Raw genomic sequence first — 7,993 nt, 5'->3', positions numbered from 1 at the left:
CATGGATAAATGTTGTATTTACATCTAACTACTCAAGATGAAAATATTGTGTTGCCACTAGACTTAAAATAGTTATGATTGAATTCATTTTGACAAGAGGAGAAAAAAATTCATCAACGTTTATACCTTTCTTTTTGCAAACCCCTTCACCACAAGTCTATCCTTATACCTTTGTTTACCTCCATTTTCTTCCTTCAACCTATAAACCCATTTATTTTGCAATGATATTTTACCTGCAGTCAACCTGACTAAGTTCCAATTCTAGATATGCATCAAGGAGTCCATCTCTTCTTCCATGGATTTCTCCCACTTCTTCCTCATTTCTACTTGCATTACTTCTTCATATATTTTTGGTTCACCAGAATCAGCCAGCAATGTGTAATATAATGAGGGAGAGTATCATTCAACAGGTCTACTTATCATGGTAGATCATCTAACAACACTTTCAGGTGTTTAAGGCACCTTTCGTTGTCGTGGTTGTTGTGGTTATTATTGTTGTTCTTTTGGTTGCTAATCATATGATTTTTAGGCACATTTTCTTTTTCTTTGATCTCATCAAGCATTGTATGTTCTTTTTTTTCCTCTTGTTATTTATTTATATGCATCATATCCTTATACAAGACCTTTTCATTGCAGATGACATTTCTACTCCTAATGATTTTGTGATTTTCATAATAATATAAGTGATAACCAAAATCATTAACACCATATCCAATAAGGTACCTTTTTTTCGTCAAACTTTGTTCTATTTTGTTTATTAATGTGGAAAAAGGATTCAAAACCAAAAGCCTTTAAAAATGAGTAGTTTACCTTTTTACCTATCCATGCCTTCTTAGTAATACAACCATCCAAGGAACTTGAAATAAATCATGCATGCACCTTGCACACTCCATGATTGTCTTATTCATCCTTTCTGACACACCATTTTTAGTGGTGTTCCTGGAACTATGTTCTCTTTACAAATTCCATGCTTTGAAAAGTAGTTGTTAAACTCTTTGTTGTAGTATTTGCCTCCATTATCTGATATGAGACACTTCAACTTCTTTCATGTCTCATTCTCAAACAAATATTTCCATTTCTTGAAAGTATCAAATACGTCATATTTATTCCAAACACATTAAATCCAGGTTTTCCTACTTGCATCGTAAATAAAAGTAACATAATAGTGAGATCCATGGAGAGATGATGCTTGCATAGGTCCCCATACATATGTATGCACAAACTATAATTTTTCACTCTTCTTTTCCTTCCCGACTCTGATAAATTTGACTCTCATATTTTGCATAAGCACAATTTTCATAGAAATCCAAATCAACATGCTCCAAACCCGACAACAAATTTCTTGAGTTAAAAATATGCATTCTCTTCTCACTCATGTGCCTGAGCTTGTGATGCCAGAGTGTCATATTTTCTCTTATGGAGGTTAACGCACTAACTTAATTAGAAATTCCATTGCATAAATATAATATACCAACCATTTCTCCTTTCTTATTACCAAAGCTCCTTTAGTGACCTTCCACATTTTGTCTGTAAAAGTAGTTACACAACCGTCACCTCTAAATTTCCTTTTCAAAATTATATTTTTCCTTAGATATAGAATATACCTTACCTCCCTTAACCCATTGAAATGATTTTATAGGTTTTATCATCACCCAAATGAACCTGTACAAAATCTCCTTTAAGATAGTCATGAAAATGTTTCCTATCAGGTGTGGCATGGAATCAGTCCCCTGAATCTACCACCCATGTGTCAATAACATTATCTAATGGAAGATGAAAAACATATTGCAACACATCATCTATCACATTCACTTCAAGATTATTCTCTTTTTATCCATCTCCTTCTTTTTCCTTCTAAGATTTTCAATATTTCTTTAGATGTTCTTTCATCCTGCATTTCTAGCACACTATCCCAAGTTTGGACATGGATCTTCCTTCCCTTGACTTACTATAATGTCCAAGGCTCTTTCCTCTCTCTAGTTTTCTTCCTCTAGACTCTGCAGCCAAAGCATTACCAATTGTCTCACCTGAGCTTCTCCTTCGCATTACCTCGCTAAGGATAACAACAACATCATCATCAAACTTTAAAGAAATAGATCTAGATTTAGAGTTACTAATAGTCATGACTAAGCCATTCAAACTTCATGGAAATTAGCACAAAAATAATAGAGCCTTAAATTCATCATCAAAATTTACCCCTACAAAACTCAATTAACTAGTAGCCGTGTTAAATTCTTTAGATGATCAAAAATAAATCCACCTTTTCACATCTTCATATTAAATAGACACCTCATAAGAAATACCTTTTTTGAGGCTAAGGGATTTTCATATAGTTTGGCCAGTGCCATCATTAAACCTTCTTTTTTCATTTCCTTTGAAATGTTGAATGCCATCGATGCTTCCAGACACAAACATATTATTCCTAGTGCATTTCCATCAACAAGGTCCCTTTCTTCGTCCATCATACTCATTAGATTCTCTCATTTTAGGCTGAATGGTAGGTACATATATTTTTGATACATATAATCTTCTGTCTACATATTGCACAATTGGTAGTTTTTCCTATTGAATGTCTCAACCCTGAAACTACCATATTCATCCATTACTCCCACTTGAACTAGGAAAACTTCTCTCTTGTGAGTTAATTAGCCAAATACACCTTCGACTCTCACACCAATTGTTAAAAATTAATTAACGAAGAAATGAAACACATAAAAATATTGTGAAAACATAAAAATAGGAACACATGAAACAAGAGAGACATAGATATACATGGTTCGCCAAATTTTGGCTATGTCTGTGGAGAAATAACCATCCTTACTTTTATATTATCCAGAAAAATTAATAGATAAAACCTACAACGTACCCGTTGTAATTTCGTTTTCGATCTCACACAATTTCCTCTCCCTTTTTCGCTTAGAACAATCATACTACAGATCTCCTTCAAGCGATCAAGCTTCTGCCAAACGACCTACTTTGATACTAATTATTGGGAATAATACTTGGGGGGGGGGGATAAACAATATTTACAAATCAATAATTTTTTCATTTCCATAATCAGATTTAATATATGCTACTTCAATGAAGGTAACTCGCGTGTGTACACAATTCTTCTTAAGGCAACCAACGTATATCCAATGAACTTATGACTCAATTAATTGATCATATGTTGATCTTTAATAAGTGCATCCGTACTTTATTAAACATTAAATAGTAACAATGTGTAGTAATAATACAATCAACCATCACACATAAGCAACACACATAAACACCAAGATTTAAGGTGGAAACCCAATGTGGGTGAAAACCACCTATTGTTGTCATCTCTGTATTCTTTTAATATTAAGAAAATATGTTTACAATGTTGTACTGGTGCAGACTCATAGTACTACGTAGGCACCCACCTACAGAAGGCTACAACCTTTTCTCATTCTCCAGCTTCATTTGGAAGGGAGCTACAACCCCCTAGTTCTTGTACTAGCTGATATGTTTACTAGTATGTAGGCTCCAACCTACAGAAGGCTACAACCTTCACTCATTCTCTAGCTGTTATTGGAAGGAGCTCCAACCCCCTGATCAAATCACCAGCCACTACTAGAAGGAAGCTTTGACTTCCTTACTGAAGGCTCCAACCCTCAGTATCCTCTAGGGACCACATTTCATAAATTTTTAGACCAGATACTCCTGGTATACTATAATACAATATGATGGCCATGTTTCATCAAGTTTTCATATTGGACCCATTAGTAACATTGAAGATCAAAATAAATCACCATTGCATTATGTCCACCAACCAATCACTGAAACTCAAACATCAATCTCTGAATCAATCAATCATTGAACCTTTGACATACTGAATTAAACCCTCATTGAACCTCTGACATACTGAATCAAACAATCATTAAACCTCTGACACAATTGAATCAACCATTCATTCAAACTTAATCAATTTCAACCAATATACTAGAACAGACAGATCCCTATAACCAGGACACAGATATGAACTCAGGACACTGCATCAAAAGGCAGAACCAAATGTAACCTCAAAAACCATGTGTCAGACTGTATACGCTTCTTCAATGATGCCAACGCGCCTGTATACGCAACTTTCTTTAGCCCAACCTTTGTATACCTCTAAGGGTACTAAATCATAAAACCTCTAAACCACAAATTGTACCAATCAGTGACATTCTAAAGATCTACTGTCAATTTACAGAGTTCTAAACAGAAAGCAACAAGGATGACCCTTCTTACTCAGTTAATTAATCAACCAGACTCAATTTCCTTATACAATCAATTTTACGTTCATATCTAATGAAGACATCATTGACAAATATTAGTAAACCAACAAAATTGATCAGATAGATCAGTCATCTTTGAACAACAGACTTTTATTTTGCATACGCTACTTGGAAATGTTGAACCAGTGTGTATACATGCCTTCACCAAGGCGAGCCAACATGTGTATATGCAATTACTTACTTATAACTTCACAGCCATTCCATACTTCAAACATACCCATATAAAGACATGTAAAGGATAAAACACTTGTATGAGAGAAGAATTGGTTGGGGACTATATGTATACGCTATGTATACACCTCTTAACGTGAAAGGGATAAATGTAGTCTCTTAATGTATTTTTTCAGTTTTATGAGCGAGAAAAAAATGCCTAAAAGGAATGCCCTAATGATATTTTCCAGTTTAGTGAGCTAGAAAAGGAGCGAAAAAGAGTTCCTCGGACCGTCGTCGTATGTGTTTAATGAGTCCAACGATGACAAACTCAGGGATTTTTCAATTTTAGAGTGAGAAAATATCCCATAAAAGAAAGCGCTCATATCTTCTCTCTAGTAGTTTAACGAGCCCAAAGAAGGAGACTCAAGGTTTTTCAGATTAACGAGCAAGAAAAATACCATATAAATAACGCTCGCTCTTCTTCATGGTAGTTTAGAGAGCCTGAAGAAGGAGACTCAAGGATTTTTTGGTTTAACGAGCAAGAAAAATACCATAAAAAGAATGCTCGACCTTCTTCGTGGTAGTTTGACAAGCCCGAAGAAGGAGACTCGAGGATTTTTCGGATTAACGAGAAAGAAAATACCATAAAACGAATGCTCAATCTTCTTCGTGGTAGTTTAACAAGCCTGAAGAAGGAGACTCAAGGATTTTTCAGATTAACGAGCAAGAAAAATTCCATAAAAAGAATGCTCGATCTTTCTTGATCTCATGGTTGAAAATAGAAGGGTATATGCCATGCATTTCCTCATAAGACCAAGGAAAAACATCACGAAAGTCCTTAAAAGCATAGGTGGAGCTCTCAATTTCCTGAGGATTGAAATTGGCTCCAATCTGTATGTTTTCCATGATGCCTGTCTTCACTGAAATATCGATGAGCAATGTCTTCGAAAGATTGCCCATGTTTCCTTCCAAGTCCAAAGTTTGGATAGTCGTATATGGTGAGGAAATGATTTTAGGTGTGTTAGACGATAGGATTTGAAGAGGCATCATGTCTGAATCAAATATCAAAATAGGATGGCGTGAGTCCTCCCAAGGTCACTCTTCTAAACTAGTGATCTCTCTAATAACTTCATCCATAGGTAGGACTTGATTGAGGTGATCAAAGAAGGAGCTATTATGGGAGGGGCAGCGGTACTGTTGGCCATAACCAAAGTGACCAAAGACTTTGATGTGGATTGAATGGTCTGGTAGGCCAATTCAGCTGGTGACAGTGGCATTTGTTCTCCGTAAGTGTTAATGCCTGAAGGGGCTGTAAGGATCCAAGGATCGGTTCGATTCATGAGGAATGCATGAAACAATAGAGATTTTCTGTGGAAATACATGTGGTAGAAGAGGAAAACAACCCATCAGGGAAGAGCCCTTCAATAGACTAGTATTGATACTGATGTAAGAGCCAAGTACACCACCCACTAAGGGTACAAAGCTACTAGGTATCGGGGAGTAATTTGTGGTGCAAAAGGACAACTGGTCCACTATGGCTATCTTTCCATCTAAGGGAAATATGATGATACGGAATACTGAAGACACAATGGCATTCATGTCGTAAGTCCAATTGCAGCCCAAAAGTAGATTATAGTTGAGTTTATGATCCATGACTTCGATATCCAACGTTATCATTTTCCTATTCAAGGTGATGGGGTAGCTAGCTAGGTAACCTTTTGGGATGAAAGTGTGGCCATAGAAAGCTTTAAGGGAATTTGACGATGGGGATAGGGTTGGAGAAACCAAAGCAAGCCAACATGAAGCTGACATGATGCAGGTAGAAACACCTTCGTCGATGACAATTCTGTGTATACCCTTACCTTTCGAAAAGATTTTCACCTGAAATGCAAGTTGGTGAGTAAGGGGAGGTTTACAATTTTCCATGTCGAAAATTGAAAGCATGGAATCCTGTGGTCAATATCACCAATGGCCGAAAGAAAATATTTCCTTTGTGTTGGACATATTTGTAATACTTTGAGCACCGACATAGCTGACGGTGCTTGCGCCAAGTCTTCTACAATGATGTAGTTTTGGGCGACATGTGCATATGTATTGTGCATTATGTGTCAAAGTGCCCCTTTAGGAGGGCAAATCACAAGGTCGGAAACTAGCCTTTCAATATGAAAATCATTAGACGGCGATGGGCTTTGACTTGAGGAAGGTTCCTTTGCATGAGTGATAGGAGGTCCATAGGATTTGGCTCTTGTTTGTAGATCTACCATTTCAAAGGTGTAAACGGTAGAGGGTCCTTCACCAGCTGAAGGATGTTGTGAACCACCGTTGCCCTATTAGGGGGTTGGGGTTGGTTTCCAATGAGGTGTGGATGCCGCTGAGTGGGGAAAGGATTATTAAGGACAACAGGGGTCCTACTAGTATCCTTTTTAGTAATGAAATCTATGCATTCCTGAAGATGCAGACACAGATATGTCATGTGGTCTTGCACACATATTTTACAAGGGCATTAGATGGGTTTATCCTTTCCATCATCAGGAGGTGTAGTAGCTTTCTATGTTGGGTTTTGTTGCTTTTCTGACTGCTCCTTAGAAGGAGCAATCTTTTTCTTATTCTTCTTGTTCTTACCATTGGATTTTTTCATTGTTTGCACATAGTTTATCGCAGTGGTAGGAAGAGCAATCAATTTGGTAGATGGATCCACTAACATCTGGGCAATGTGACCACTGAGTTGTTTTACAGCAGCCTTGGAGGTTGTGCCAATAATCCCATCAGCATGTTGTTATGAAACCAGCTCACAAAAAGATAGAAAATATAGATCAATACCTTAGAATTCAGCCTCTTCGAGGGGGCAACCTCCTTTACATTACATAAATGAACAATTCTTGGATGATTCAAATGAAAAAACCTCCTTTCTATATATATGAGTCTAAGGAGTCACAATATAACCCAGCCGACCTAACAATAATAATAAAAAGCCACAAAAATAACAATAGAGGGATTCTATGGGGCACAGTAATAACAATATGGGGACAATAGGGGCACAACAATATTAATAAGCGATACAACTACAATAGTAATGGGGTAATCACTAGTATTATAGGGACCTAACATGACCCTCTCCTTCAAAAAAGTGTTGTCCTCAACGCTTGAGTAGTTCTGGATGCTTCTATATAAAATTCTCATCCTCCCATGTGGAATCTTCAACAAATAAGTTCTTCCACTTGATGAGATACTCCGAAATTGATCGATTTTGTAGCTGTCGAGTTCTTGTTTCTGTGACTGCTTCTAGTTCCAATATAATTTTTCCTTCCTCATCAAGTTCTGGCAATCTTGTTTGAACTGGGAGCTTGTCTCCTATAACCTTCTTTAAACATGAAACATGGAAAACTGGGTGCACTCGAGAAGCTGCAGGAATCTCCAATTTGTATGCCATAGTACCAATCTTTCACAACACCTTATACGGACCATAATACTTTGGTGATAATTTATTATCCTTCTTAGCTTGCTTGAGGGACATTTGTTTCTATGTTTGTAGCCATAGG

Source organism: Pinus tabuliformis, chromosome 8, assembly GCF_031772625.1.
Source record: "Pinus tabuliformis cultivar Carrire ecotype Pingquan chromosome 8, CPIR1, whole genome shotgun sequence".
NCBI lineage: Eukaryota > Viridiplantae > Streptophyta > Pinopsida > Pinales > Pinaceae > Pinus > Pinus tabuliformis.
This window is presented reverse-complemented; position numbering follows the sequence as displayed.